Source organism: Passer domesticus, chromosome 5 (genome assembly GCF_036417665.1).
Source record: "Passer domesticus isolate bPasDom1 chromosome 5, bPasDom1.hap1, whole genome shotgun sequence".
Classification (NCBI taxonomy): domain Eukaryota; kingdom Metazoa; phylum Chordata; class Aves; order Passeriformes; family Passeridae; genus Passer; species Passer domesticus.
In genome coordinates this window covers 80,254,143-80,268,214 of record NC_087478.1, presented here as the reverse complement: position 1 = coordinate 80,268,214, position 14,072 = coordinate 80,254,143, and the positions used below count along the sequence as shown (strand labels likewise).

General features: G+C 39.5%; 1 protein-coding gene across 17 annotated transcripts in view; it reads right to left on the bottom strand.

Moving 5' to 3' along the window:
• PIK3C2G (phosphatidylinositol-4-phosphate 3-kinase catalytic subunit type 2 gamma) overlaps window positions 1–14,072 on the bottom strand; it is a 241,376-nt gene that overhangs the window by 190,627 nt on the left and 36,677 nt on the right. For all 17 annotated transcript variants that reach the window (XR_010362871.1, XM_064421395.1, XM_064421393.1 and 14 more), the window contains one exon: window positions 3,075–3,192. The gene's annotated coding sequence lies outside the window, so the exon portion shown is untranslated. The remainder of the gene's footprint in view (window positions 1–3,074; window positions 3,193–14,072) is intronic.

The following is a 14,072-nucleotide window of genomic DNA, read 5'->3' as shown; positions in this document are numbered from 1 at the left end:
AAACTTAAATGCACTTGACATTCAGGTGCTGAGGTGTCATCTCAGGCTGTGCTCAGGCCTCCAGGACTTGGTCTAAAATAAGATATCTGTTGTTCCACAGCATCATGCCCTTCCTTTGGGGTGTACTGTCACAGTGGGTTATGGTCACTGAAACTTGAGACTCTAAGCACGATTTACCTTGAACTTAAACCAAACCTCATCCAAAGGGCTCCTTGAACATCTGCACTCCTTTGTGACTGCCTCAATTAACTGTGCCATGTCTAGATTATAGCACTGAGGCCAGGAAAAATCCAGAGAGCCCAGGCTGAGGCCGGAGCCCACTGATAATAGACAGCACACTCAGAATGCTTTGTTTGTGTCTGCTGCAGCCTAGAATAGCTCCCCATTCTTCACTTGGCTGATCTACTTTTATATCCTTGATTCAAATGGAGTTATGCAAACTTCATGTTTGCTGTCAGGCTATGAAGAAGCCTATTGTAACCAAGATACGCTTTTCTTAGATGTAAATGTACATGCAAAATAGAAAGAGCTTTGATACTGAGATATTTTTTCCCCCCTGAGGTTCAAGTATTTTATCATTTTAATAATATTCCATTTTCTTGATGCACTCGTTTTTAGAACGTCTTTTGTGTTAGCTCCAAGTATTATAATTCCTTCAAAATTCCTCTGGAGGGCACTATTACCATAACTATGCAATTAGCTACAGCTGGATGTAATAGAGATAAACACTAAATAGCCTTGCTGGCAGGAGGCAGAGTGTCTTTTAACCCAGACAGCTTCTTTACTGCTGCCTGGGTTGTTGCTCTGATTTAGGGAGTATGGGAAACCTTAGTTACAAACAAGAAGAGAATTCAGAAATTGTAATTGTTGAAGTTTGTCTTGCCAAAAGGTGCTGTGGATTTGTTTGTTTTCCCTCCATCATAACCATTCTTAGCAAGGACTAGAATTTGGTATAATCACTGAAAGGCTGTGTAAAATTGATATTTCCCAAGGCACAGGATTATTTGTGACACTTGGGGAGGGGTGGAGGAGCTGATAACTTGTGGACTCTTCCTGCTCTCCTGCTCCTGTGAGATCAGTGATGCAGTCTCTTTCCATTCCCTGTTCCACAGTGGACAGCCAACATTATCAATTCCTCCGGGATTTAGAAAAGCCAGCACAACAAAGTGAGGGGAGGACAATATTTTAGAGCCAGGAAAGACATTATGACACACCTGGGTTTCTTAGAAGCTGAATTTTGTTTTTGTCAGAACTGAGCAGGAGTGATTATACCAAATTCTAGCACTCCCTAACAAGGATAATAATAGGGAAAAACAACCAAACAAACCCACAGCACTTTTTTGCAAGACAAACTTCCACAATTATATTTTCCAAACTCTCTTCTCCTTTGTAACTAAGCTTTCCATGCTGCCTAAGGCAGAGTACCAACCCAGAAGTGAGCCTCACAGCTCGTAGGAAAACTTCTTTGAAGCAGGAGTAAACTCTTGAGAGTACGGGAAAGTCAACTTGAGAGTTTGTCTGATCCGGCTGCCCTCTTGTGAGCACGGAGTAGATTGCAAGATCATTTTACTGGAGTGCCAGAGATGCACTGCAATCCTCCAGGAGTTCTGGCTTTCACTTGTTTCCAGAGGGTAGGTTGGGGTGGGATTATTCCCTCCTGCATTTTCTGGGAAGCATCATAGATATGTAGAGAAAAATATTTTCTTTACTTTGATTTTACTACTTCTTCTTGTTCCTTTTATCTTGCACAGATAGTTGGTTCATCTATTTCCCAATTAGAATAGAAATTATTCGAGTGGGTGAAATGCTTGTGTAAGAGTTATGAGGGTCTTGGGGTATTACATCATGTAGGAAAAAATATAAATACTGATACACTCTGGTTTTAATTAGGCCATCAAACAAAGAAAAGAAGGAAGGGTATATTTCAGTTATGGCAGGAATAATGTACAACAATCTGCTATTACTGAGGAAGAATCAGCAGAATGAAAAAAAAAACAACAACAACACCACCCTCCCAGAACAAAAACAAACAAAGAAAAGAAAACCAGAAAACCCAGAATAAAATCTATTACAATAAAAATAGAGGTTTTGAGTTAACTTGAGAACTTAAGTTTGGTTCTGCATTGGTATTTTCAATTAGTAAAAATCATCCTTGCTCATTTTCATTGATTTCTTCCATATTTCAGCCTGAATTCTCATTTATTAATTATCACCTATATCAAAGACAGTCCCTGTGTTTTGTTTCAGGATCTTTCCTCCTTCACAATACCCGCACTGCCACACTGAACACCCACAGCTTCTCCTCTAATTACTCCCCTCCAATAGCAATTGAAGCATTTTTGTTTAGAGTAAAATATTTTTAAAAGCATAAAAACAAATGACATTAACTTTGCAAATAGATGTAAGAGAAAGAAAAGGAAAAAAAAGCAAAGAGGTCAGATTTTGGCTAGCCCAACCTTGACATTGTCCTTTTAAAGCACTCCCCAGGCAGCTTTAACTTTTGCAAGCAGCCTCTCACCCTAGGGCCCAGTCATCCTGGCAGGATGACAGAGGTCAGCATTTCACATGAATGAACAATTTCTCCAATGTGTAAGGCAAGCATTCAGCCCCCTCTCTCTCTTTTCACCTGTCCTTTAAAGTTTAAACCCAGACTATCTGTGCACAATGCAATGAAAATCCCTCTTTCCATTAACCCTCTGAACCCTCAGGACAGGAGTGATACCCTCAGAGTTTGAAACTGAGACAGCAGGCACAGGTCTCCTCTCTCTGTCCTCCCACACCTCCTTTTTTTTTCTCCTCCATATAGTTCCCCTTGCAAAAAAAACCCCATTGCCTGTCTAACTCAACCACCAGAACCCTGCAGAGCATTTCAAGTGTGAGCACACACTCAGAGGTGCAGTGCCCAGATTCACTTTTGGGATAAAACATTTTTTTCTGCCTCAAATCTGACTGGCACTTCTCATCAAGGCACCAGGCAATTCACATAAATCTTCACAAACTCAGAGGGGCTCAAAGTGGTCACACACCTACAGGCTTTAATCAAAGATATAAAATCCAGGAAGCAATCATCTTACCTGTTATTAGCTGAATGATCCAAATGGGCATGGAAGCAGAGTTATCTGCCCAAATTCTCCCGACAGCTCTTAGAATGTAACCTCTGTGACTTTGGTTCAAGCTCAGTGTTGAAGCAAACTGCAAAGGAGAAAGCAGAGGGAATTCTGGATAAGGAAACCTGCACTGGCTTTGATGTGGTGTTACACCAACAGTACAACTTCTGCACATCAACATCTTACATCAACTTCTGCACTCCCAAAACTCCAAACTCGGATCCCATTTCTCTGGGTTAGGCTAGCTCTGCTTTAAACTGGTGGACAATTTTTCATGGGAAAAAACCACCAAACAAACACTAAAAGTATCCAGAAACAAATCTCTGGGCACCCATTAAGCACAAAATGATGATGCAACAAGATTGGATGGACAGGTTAGACACATTAAGAAAGTTAAGAAAATAGGGAAAGAAGTTTGGCATTCACTAATTACTTTACAGCATTTAGGACAGCCATAAGATCATTTTGTGGTCCCTGGAGCCACATGCTGATGCCTGCCATCTCAAGTTCCCCACACATGAAGAGCACACAGCAGGCATCAGCTGAATAGAAACAGTTGTGGCTGTGAAACAAACCCACTGCTCCCGAGTTCCAGATTTCCTTAAGAGCCATTGTGGTCACTGCTTTTGCACCCAAAGTTTATGGAGGTAAAATTATCAAAGTGCCATGAGACCCGAATTTATGACAAGAAAGGATTAAGAAATTCTGAATTTCTGAGCACCCAACATGCCCAATCTTTTCGAAGGCTGGGTAACTAAAATGTTAAAATGTGCAGGATAAAGCATAAACCTGAGATTTCATTGCACAGAGCATCACTTTGGCTTTTCCAGGCAGGAGGCTGCAGCTGAGTAGACTGCAGCCAATTATTGGATATGCATCTATTTGGACAAATATAGCAAAGGAACCAACATGGAACAGGTCACTGTGCTCCTTTTAGATAACAAGAGAGAAACTTAAGCCACCCTGATGCTGATAAACCTATAGAGGCACCAGAAGAAACAAATAAACAAACAAACAAAAAACCTGGCAAACTATCCTGTATTTTTTAAATTCAAGCATTTCTGTGTTCTTGTCACATTGCTCTTTCCCCCACATCTGAACTGATAAACTCCATGAACTTCACAAGCTTTGCAGGAAGAACTCTGTGGTTTCAGGGCCCCCTTGTTCCTTTATTTGTCCAAAGGCAAAAGCTTGTGATCCATCCACATCTCTGAGGGCTGGACTGCAGGGAGAATTCCCTGGAGCCTGGCCTGGAGGGGCTGTTGCTTCAGTGAATTCAATTTTTCAGGGTATTAAAAACTGAGAAAGTAAAACAGATGAGAGGAACTGAGGGTGGAATTTTATCTCCAGAGGAGTTTAATGGGGCTTTCTGCCACTGTCTTCAGACAGGCCAGGATTTCACTTCTGCTCCAGGGAGCAGAGCAGAAAAATACTACACAAAATTTAAACACTTCTTTTGTAAGGCTGAGCTTGGTAGTAAAATTCAAACGATGATACTGACTTTTCGTGAAAACACTTTTGACATATGAGAAGTTTTTGATCCCCTGTCTTATCCTCAGAGAAGAAAATGAGGAGAAATGTAGAAGATTTTTGCATTTAATTTCAACTCACATATAATTTCATTTTTCTGAATATTTTACCTTGATCTCAGTAGCATGCTTAGCATATTAAGATATAGGCTGTCTTAATGCTGCCAGATGTAGGGAAGAAGGGAAATTAAGGAAGAAAAAGGGCAACAAATAAACCAGGCAAAGCTGTGTGGCAATGGATCAAAAATCCAAAGTAAAGAACAGCAAATAAGGATGGGAGCAAAGGAGAAAGTCATCAAAGAGGGCAATAGAGGATGGAAAGAGAAATAAGCAGAGGAAGGAAGGCATTATCTAAAGCAGAAGTGCAATGGAGGCCAAAAAATTTAAAGCAGCATAGAAACACCACAGAAATTGAAAACAAAGCTGTGGAGAGCAAACAGATGAATTATGAAAATGGCATATGGAGAAGAATAGGGGAAGCAAAGGAGCTGAAGCAGGGAAAAAGAACCGAAGGACACCACTTCTCCTCTGGGAACACATTTAGTTGCAATCAGGAGGTGACTACCCTTAGAGGACTAAATTCCTTTAGGGGAATAAAGGGAAAAAACCATCACAGGTCCTGAGGAACGGCAGTACAAGCTGCCCTTCAATGCTCTCAGCCTCTCTCTGGGCTAGCAGGGTTTCTCTCTTCTGTTTCTCTCCAACATTTTTGCCAGCCTCACTTCACCTCCTGAGCTGTCTCCTTCCTGTTTCTCCCTTTGCACCTTTCTTTTTTTTTTTTCCTGGTTATTTTGCACCTTGATTTAAAAGGACAACTGCAATGTGTGCTTGTTTCCATCCAGCAGTAACTGAATGAGGGATGACAGCATATCCACAGAAACTACAGGACAATTCTAAGAGAAGGAAAGTGCATCAAGAAGAAAAAAAAGCCAAAAAAAGTCAGTGCAATTCAATATTTTGAAGGAAATTCAGTGAGCTGCCTCTGCACAACAGGCCCTTAGCAAGAACTCTTCTTGGTCCATTTTTTGCTTTAAAGAAATGGAAGAAAACCAGACTTGGAGTACTAATGAAGCACTTCAAGGATTCATGGTGTTGTGACCTGTGAATGCAATGCTGTTAAATGTCATTTGTTAGAGCTCCTGAGTAGCAGCCATCCTGCTAAAACCAGGGCCAAGACCATGGCACTTGGTTTGGGATTCTGTGCTGAGCAGTGCTCTATCAGTTGATGCACTGTACTAATGTAGCTTTAATTACCACACTGGGTTTAGCTCATAACAGGTGGATTTGAGGGGCAGGAGTGGAACTAATTAAGGCTTTGTTTCCTCCTTGAATAAAACCCTGATTGGGGTGGCTCATGCTGGGACTCTGCACAACATGGGCAAGGCTCTCTGTTTCAGTGACATCTGTTACAGATAAAATTGACGTCTTCCCATGTGAAAGCAGCTTTATAAATAGAATAAAGTCTGTTCCTCTCACTGGGCAAAGTTCTGGAAGGACAGGAAGAATCAGCTTGGTCATGGGCATAGCTGAACTTGCACCATTCTCATGGTGAACGTTCCTGGATGGAGACAAGTTGAAAATGTGAAGTTATCCCTGTTCTCTGATTAAATTCTTAATCTTTCGAACTCAAAATTTTTGTTAGAGTATAGAACTTGCTAAACTACTTATTCCAGCACGAAAGTTCCTAAGTTCTGTGATGGCTTTCCTAGTCGAAAAACCAAACCAATCAAACAAAAATGTAACAAACAATGTAAAAAATGTAAACAAAACACACCAAATGTAAACAAACCACACCAAATAGAAACAAAATGTAACTATGTAGCAAAAATGCAACAATGTAACAAAAATGTAAAAAAAAAAGAAAAAACCACACCAAACAAAATGTAACAAAAAAAGAGTAAAAGACCAAAACCCAAACAAAATGTAACAAACAACGTGTAAAAATGTAATAAAAAAATTCCTAAACCAAACAAACAAAAATGTAACAAACAAAATCCAACCCAAGAAAAAAAGCACTCCAGGTGATGATTCCATTGAGCCAGAGTATGAATCAGCAGTGCACTATATTATTCTGGGGGGACTTTAAAAAGAGCAAACAAGGAAACAAAAGCATGTAGAAAAATACTTTTGAGCATTTTCACATGAATCAAGCATTTCCCCAAAAAGGAAACCAGAAGAGGACCGTGGTCCTGACCATGGAAGTGAGGATTAAACAGGAGAAAACTCACACAAGTGAAAAATTACACGCGTGATGTGTAAAATATTCTGACAGCTGGACAAAAAGCAAGCCCCACTGCTCCAAGTCCAAGGAGAGAGTCCAACTGTGCAAGCAGAGCTTTTCAAATTGCCTGGCAGGGATGAGGCAGTGCCCAGCTTTTCCCACAGAGAAGGTGGAAATGCAGCATCCACCCTCACTCCTTTCTCCTTGTGCCGCTGGGGTTGCCCAGCTGGCCCACACGTGGCCCCTGAGCTAAACTCTTATCACACTGTAAGCTCTGGAAATATTGCAGTTTTCCAGTTAAAACATTCCAGGCAACCATCAAAGCCATGGACAAAGGGAACTGCTAAGCATGAAAAACAATCATAGCTAAAAACATCACTTAACTAGAGCAGTGGAGAGGGGGGCCTTTAAACATTAGGGATCACAGATTTTAAATTCAAGTAAAAAAAGACTGCACATAGGAGTTTAATAACTACATTCTTTATACTCCATGAGTTCTACATACAATTCAAAGGACATCTCCTCAGTATATTCTGTGCCACTCAAAATTACTGTAGACTGCTCTCAGAGTTCCTCAGATAAAAACAATGGACATGCAAGCAGCTGAGCACCAGGCAAAGCTCTCCCTTCTCTGCCAGGTTCCCCTGACCACGAGCAAGTTTCTGCTTGCACACCCATATTTCAAATTCACCACTTGGAAGCCTGGACAAGCATGCAAACCCCACAGTGGGATGTGTACTCTGTGAAGTGAAAGCTGCTGTGGGAGTGCAATCCTTTTCTGCAGAAAAGCCTCGCTGGTGTCTAAGAACTGTGTTTAAACACACACTTAAAATGCACATAGGAAATTCTGGTTAAAAAAAAAACCCACCCAACAAAAAAACAAAACAAAAAAAAACCAAACCAAACAAAACAAAAAAAAAACCCAAACCAAAAAACCACTTTGGAATCTACTGTCAATTCAGGAATAGTGGTTTAAGCTTTTTTAAAAGTTGTCATGAGAGATCAAGAGGAAGCCGAGTGGCCACAGCCCATTTCTCCAGCACCCAGCAGATGCCTGAAACAGGCTTTCTGTTGCAGAAATAATCATCAGTGCTTAACAAACAAAGAGGCTACAAGTTCAGCAAAGCACATCGGGGCACTCCATCCCTGCAGCAAGCACTGAGGTCAACAGCTTGGACACTTTCCTAAAAGTATGAATATTCCTCAGCTCTTCTGCTGAATAGGGATGAGCTGGTCCCCCATCCAGCAATCCATTACGGTGACAAAGTGGCTCTTAGTATGCCCAGCAACATGTGTGACAGCGGCAAGTGTTGAGCAGCAGCCAAATTCTGTCTGGGAGAGATAAAATCAGATCCAGGAGGCTAATAAGATAAGGATCAGTGCTCTGTGTACATCCATCCATTCATCAGAGCACCGGTTTGAGTACAGGGGAAAAAAAGAAAGGTTGTAAGAAAAAAGGAAAGGGGAGGGGGGAAATAATCCTCCTAAAATGTTATTTATGTTTCAGAAATTTTGTGAGAACATCGAGTAGATGCTGTCATTGTCAGTAATGTTTTTCTGAAGGTGCTGACTGGCAAGAGGAAGAAGCTGTGTTAAACCCAAGTTATTTACTGCCTTCCACTCAAGCCTCATTCTACAGCAGAGTGCTTCCACAAGAGCTGCAAGAGGCAAGTTTACAATTGTAAATAAGACATTCTCTGTCACATAATGTACATATCCCTATTTTTTTTTTACTGTAAATTCCTTAAGGCAGAGCCCATTATTAATGCTAAATACATTAAAATTCAAGTTGAATAGCAGAGAGGAAAATAAGCAACAAGTTAATTAAACTTGCAACAAACACTTCATTGGAAAATGTTGCAAACACCCCCAAGGAAGATTTGGAGTGTGGAAGAACAAAATGAAATTGATCAAATGGGCAAAGAAGTTTGCAGCTTAGAAATAATATTCTGTCTTCAATACATAAACATGAAATAAAGAGTTGAATGGGAAAAAAAATCCAAACTATTTTCAGGAGACTGAGCCTGTTTTTACCTGTTTTACAAGGACACTTACACATTTAGTTTGGGAATTGAAGAATCCTTTGCACATACAGAGATAACCCAGAAATTCACATTTGTGATCAGAATACAGGCTGATAGATAATTACAAGTTTCCACTACAATGCAAAACACACCTTCTTCTTAGAATTGTACCTTATTAAATCTCCTGTGAAGAAAAAGTCTGCCTTACCAGGGGAAGAGTCATGATAAAGGAAAGGGTCTGTCCTGTGGGTCTGACTCCAATCACACCTTCAGAGCTGCTTTTCATAACTGAATATCTAAATGAGATATATCTGACTATACACCTATATATCTGACTATATATAACTGACACATATCCAAGTGTCACTTAATTTCTGTGCATGTTTCAGGCAGGTTTTGAAAATCTGTTACAATCATCAGGATGTCCACAGATCTCCAGCTTGCAGAGAGGAAATCAGTGTACACCTCAAATTACTGCTGGCGCTATTAAAAGCAGCAAACTCAGTGGTGATTGTGGCATGAAGATTCTTCTGCAAACAGTGAAAACTTTGAATCTTAACAGTTGTGGACCCTTAGCTAATTAGTTGTGTCTAAGTCATTATATAGAGATAGCAATTTTCTAAAAAAAAAAATAAATAAAAAAAAATAAAAATCTATCAGGGATTTCTATTTCTTTGTTATCTTTAGTAAAGCTGGAAAAAATTCTAGGGTTTTCACAGTTTGTACAAATTGGCCTTGCCCTCAGAAGAAAATAAAGTAGGAAGAAGGAAGATACCAAGAAGGTCCTTTGAAGTAAATCACTTTACATGCTAAATAATGAAAAGATGGTATAAAATGTTTCTTACTTAGCAGAAATTTAGCATTTATTAAAAAAGAGCCACATTAGTAGGCCAAGAGCTGGAGGGTTTTCAATCCACTGAGGAGGTGTGGTATGGACAATATGCCCATTATTATTGGCCATATACCAACACTTCCTTAATATTGATAAAACAAACTCCTGCCAGTGCTGAGGAAAACCTCTTTTTTGAGACATAATAGTTGTTTTTATCCTTCCAGTCCTCGTCACCTCTCCACTGAGATGCCATTTCCAACACATCCCTAATGTTACCAGACTTCAACAGACCACGTGGAAAGGACTCAGAATTCTGACTCATTTCACTTAGGCCTCCTGTCAGCAAAGTGATATATTGCTTTACTGCTCTTTAGAGGAAGGCAAATCCCATAAGGGAAAAGGGGTGGAATCCTAAAAACCACCCCAGCATTGCCACCCAATAGCATCAGTCAGAGCCTCAAGAGATCAGGGCTCAGCTGCTGGATCTACTCTGAACTGGAGCCACCTTCTCTGGGCTTAAATCCCTCCAATTCTTTATTCCTGGAGAAATTTCTAACCACATTCCTCCAAGAAAACATGCACAGAAAGAGCTTTATAATTTGTTCTTGGGTACTCACAGGTGTACACAAGGCAGAATTGAGAGTGAAAGCAGAGAATTTAACAATCAAAACCCAAGAACTTCTGTGTTGGTGGGAAGCTGTTTTTGCTCTTGAGATGCAGATTTTACTTTCCCAGATGAGGACAATTTTTTTTTTTTCATGGAGTAGATTCCTTATGTAGTAGCAGTGATTTTCTTGTTCTGTGCTTTTCATTTACACTAGTAGTATTTTTATGGCCTTCTGAACAAATAAGAGTTCCATTAAAGACTGCACCACTGTGGAATATACTTACATTAACAGCTGAAAAAACTTGAGGAAACCAGTATCTCTCTATGCCTCTTCAATAGCAGCTAAAACACAAAGTCCAAGCAGCTCCTAGATCATGTCCCTATTTCACTTCTATCCAGTTCTTCTTACTCATGCTGAGCAACTTCAAATTCTCAATTTTAGTTTTATTTTCTAGCACTTCCATTTTCCTCTGAAGGCTCAGAACGTGCTTTCTGATGCTACAGATAAATGCCCAGCCCTTTCAGCCTTCTCATTTAGACCATTGTAATTCTGATTCAGAGCTTGCAGTTCCTTTCCAAAGGTTGATATTTGATCCTCCAACTTTACAAGATGTTCCTGTGCCTGATATTTCACATTAATCCCACCTCCTAATTCTCTAATCATCTCAAATGCCACTTGAGATGGAACCTCAGAAGATAAATTCACTGCTAACATTGCTGCTGGCTTGTGAGTCATCACAAGTTAGGGACTGAGAAACTGTAATTGAAAAATGCTTCTCTGCAACTTCTTCCCCTGAAACATTTCCCCTGATCAACAAATGATGCTCAAGGGACTTCTGTCTTCTCAACATCATCTTACATGCCACAGATAAAATATTATTGAATCCAAAAGTTCAGATAAACCCTAATTTAAAAAAAAAAGGAAAAAGAAGAAACAAGCATATAAATTCATAGGAAAGCAAACTCACATTTCTCAAGCTATCAGAGTTTAATTCTTATTATTATAGCATTCTGCAGTGGCACCTCAATGTCTCACTGGAGATTCAGACCTCATTCTGGCATTTGCTGCATGAAAACGTGGTGAAAAACAATCCTTTCCCTTCTGTGTTTAAAATCTATATAAAACCAACACCGTACTCAAAGTAAAGGCATTTATACATCACATTCCTGCTCTCAGACCTGCTTTTCTCTGCAGTAGAGTTGAGGTAATTTCGGATGTCTCTCAAGACCTCCCCTTTCACCAGAAGTCAGGAAGGAAACCAACACCAAAAGAAGGTTCAAAGGCTGCAGCACAGACAGCACAACTCAGGAGGAAGGTGGAGGTTGAAACAAGGACCTCAGCAAGTCCATAAAAAACACCCCATTACCCATTTTCCCCATGGATTCTGCTGCCTTTGCTCAGGACAAATAAGGCTGATGTTGGCCAGGGCAAAGCTGATATATGTGGGGCTGTTAATGCATTGTTGAGCAGTGGGGTATTGTATTTGTGGGGTTCCCAGACAAAGGAAGGAATGATTAATTTTGATGTTCTTAGAAGGCTAATTTATTATTTTATGATACTATATTATATTAAAGAATACTAAACTATACTAAAGAATACTTACAGAAGTCTGAAAAGACAATAATGAAAACTCGTGACTCTCTCCAGAGCCTTGACAGAGCTTGACCCTGATTGGCCAATGAGTCAAAACAATTCACATGAAACCAATGAAACAATCACAAGCAGCAAAACACAGAAGAAGCAAATGAGATAATATTGTTTTCCTTTTTCTCTGAGGCTTCTCAGCTTCCCAGGAGAAGAATCCTGGGCAAAGGGATTTTTCCAGAAAATGTGACTGCCACAGTGGGGTAAAAGAAAGGAGAATCTGCCCAGCCTGTGTTGTCACACAGCTCTTGTTCTGAGCCTCATCTTTCTCTGTTGTCCTCAGCCCTGATATTCATTCAAACTTTTGATAAAATACCAGCACTGAGACATGAGTGATTTGTCATCTTTATACCTTGTAAATGCAGCATAAAAATAAGTTAGACTGATTGAGATTACACTGTTGAGGCAAAACAAAATAGGGATCAAATCCAAACTGACAGCTACATCAATTTTATTAGTTTGAAAAGAAAAATTTACAAAAAAACTCTAATCCAAAAACCAATAAAGCACTTTGCCAAATATGATGTTATCTGAGACTCGTCATATTAAAAAAAGTTCTATTAAATCTCCCACTTTCAAGTTCAGCATCAAAAACACTCAGTTTAAATGATATTTCTGTCATTTTTTTTCTTAACCTTCATGAAAAATTTACTATACCATTCTTAGAATTACTTGAATAATACATATCTTCTTTTAAATTCCAGTTATTACATGCACTTGTAAAATGCTATTTGATTTGATTTTTTCCTCCCACACCTTAAGCAAAATATGTGACAATTTTGTTTTCTCTGGGGTAGCATGTATACGAGCTAACCCATTCCTGAGGGATTTTCAATTGCCAGCTAATCCAAACCTATTTCTTTTAGAATTGCATCCAATGAAGTTAATGGACTCAAGGGGGCTTCTTTTGTTTTTTTAAACTCCAGAGTGTATGCAGGGTTGTTTTTCTTTGGGTAGTTTGGGTTTTTCACATAAAAAGCTCCATTTTCTCTTGCCTAGTCCTCACTCAAAAAAACCCCAAAAAACAAACAAAAAAAACCCCAAAACAAAACAAAACAAAAAAAAAAACCAAAAAAAACCCACGTCACCTAGAAGCCCACAGCAGCAAACTCCACTGCCATAAAGGTTCTGGTCTTGCAAGACAGCCAATGGCAATAAATCCTTTTTCAGAGTCTCTTTGCTTCTGTTGTGATTATATACAAGTCCAAGGACATTTAAAATATCTTTCCCAGATAAACTGTTAAATAGAATTGTTGAGTAAAGAAATAAAACAAACAAATGTCCCAATCCCAGATGCTTTGCTGTTTCTTTGTTCCTCCCACCACCTCACACACATTGACTTGTTCTCAGAACAAAACTTCACCTCATCTTTGCCTTTTTCCAATGCCTTTTCATCTAATTTTTCCAAACCAAACCCTTGAATTGATTTTGGATCTCACATGTCTGACTCAGTGGATTTTTGAGAAATGATGGAGCCTTTATGCCCATGTTTTTGAGCTGACAGCAGTGATGGGCCTGGTTCTGAACAGTAAAGTAGGTTTCTTGCTTTTGATGCTCCAAATATCACAAGGTCAAAGCAATCTGGGAAACATGGAGAAGTCTCTCATCTGTACTTGAAGCAGTTCTGTTCAGTTCCTTAACTCTTAATGAACCCCACAGAAAAAATGTGAGCATACAAAAGTGCTCTGACTGATTAAAAAGAGGATATCCCAAGAGGAGCTAATTTAATATTAGATCAAATGAACTGGAGTTGAAATTACCATGTTTTTGTTGACTATTTTAACATATTCAGGGAAGGCACAGGGATCTTTACATATTTCTGAGTCTCTTTGTAGTATCATTCTTCAGACGTTATACTAGTCAGTGTGGAATACATGGATTTGAAGGGATGAGGGGGTGGGAGAACTTGTGGAGTGGATCACTGATACACCCCAGAGAAGTTTCTTAAAGTGATAAAAGAAAAATCCTATCATAATTCATTTTCTGGTTTGTTTTTTTTTCTGTGTTAAACTGTGCAAGCCTCAAACAATGAAGCTCCCCAGAACGCCCGCTGCTTTTGTAAGAATTGGTAGCTCAGCTTAATACATAATCAAATTGTCAGAGAAGC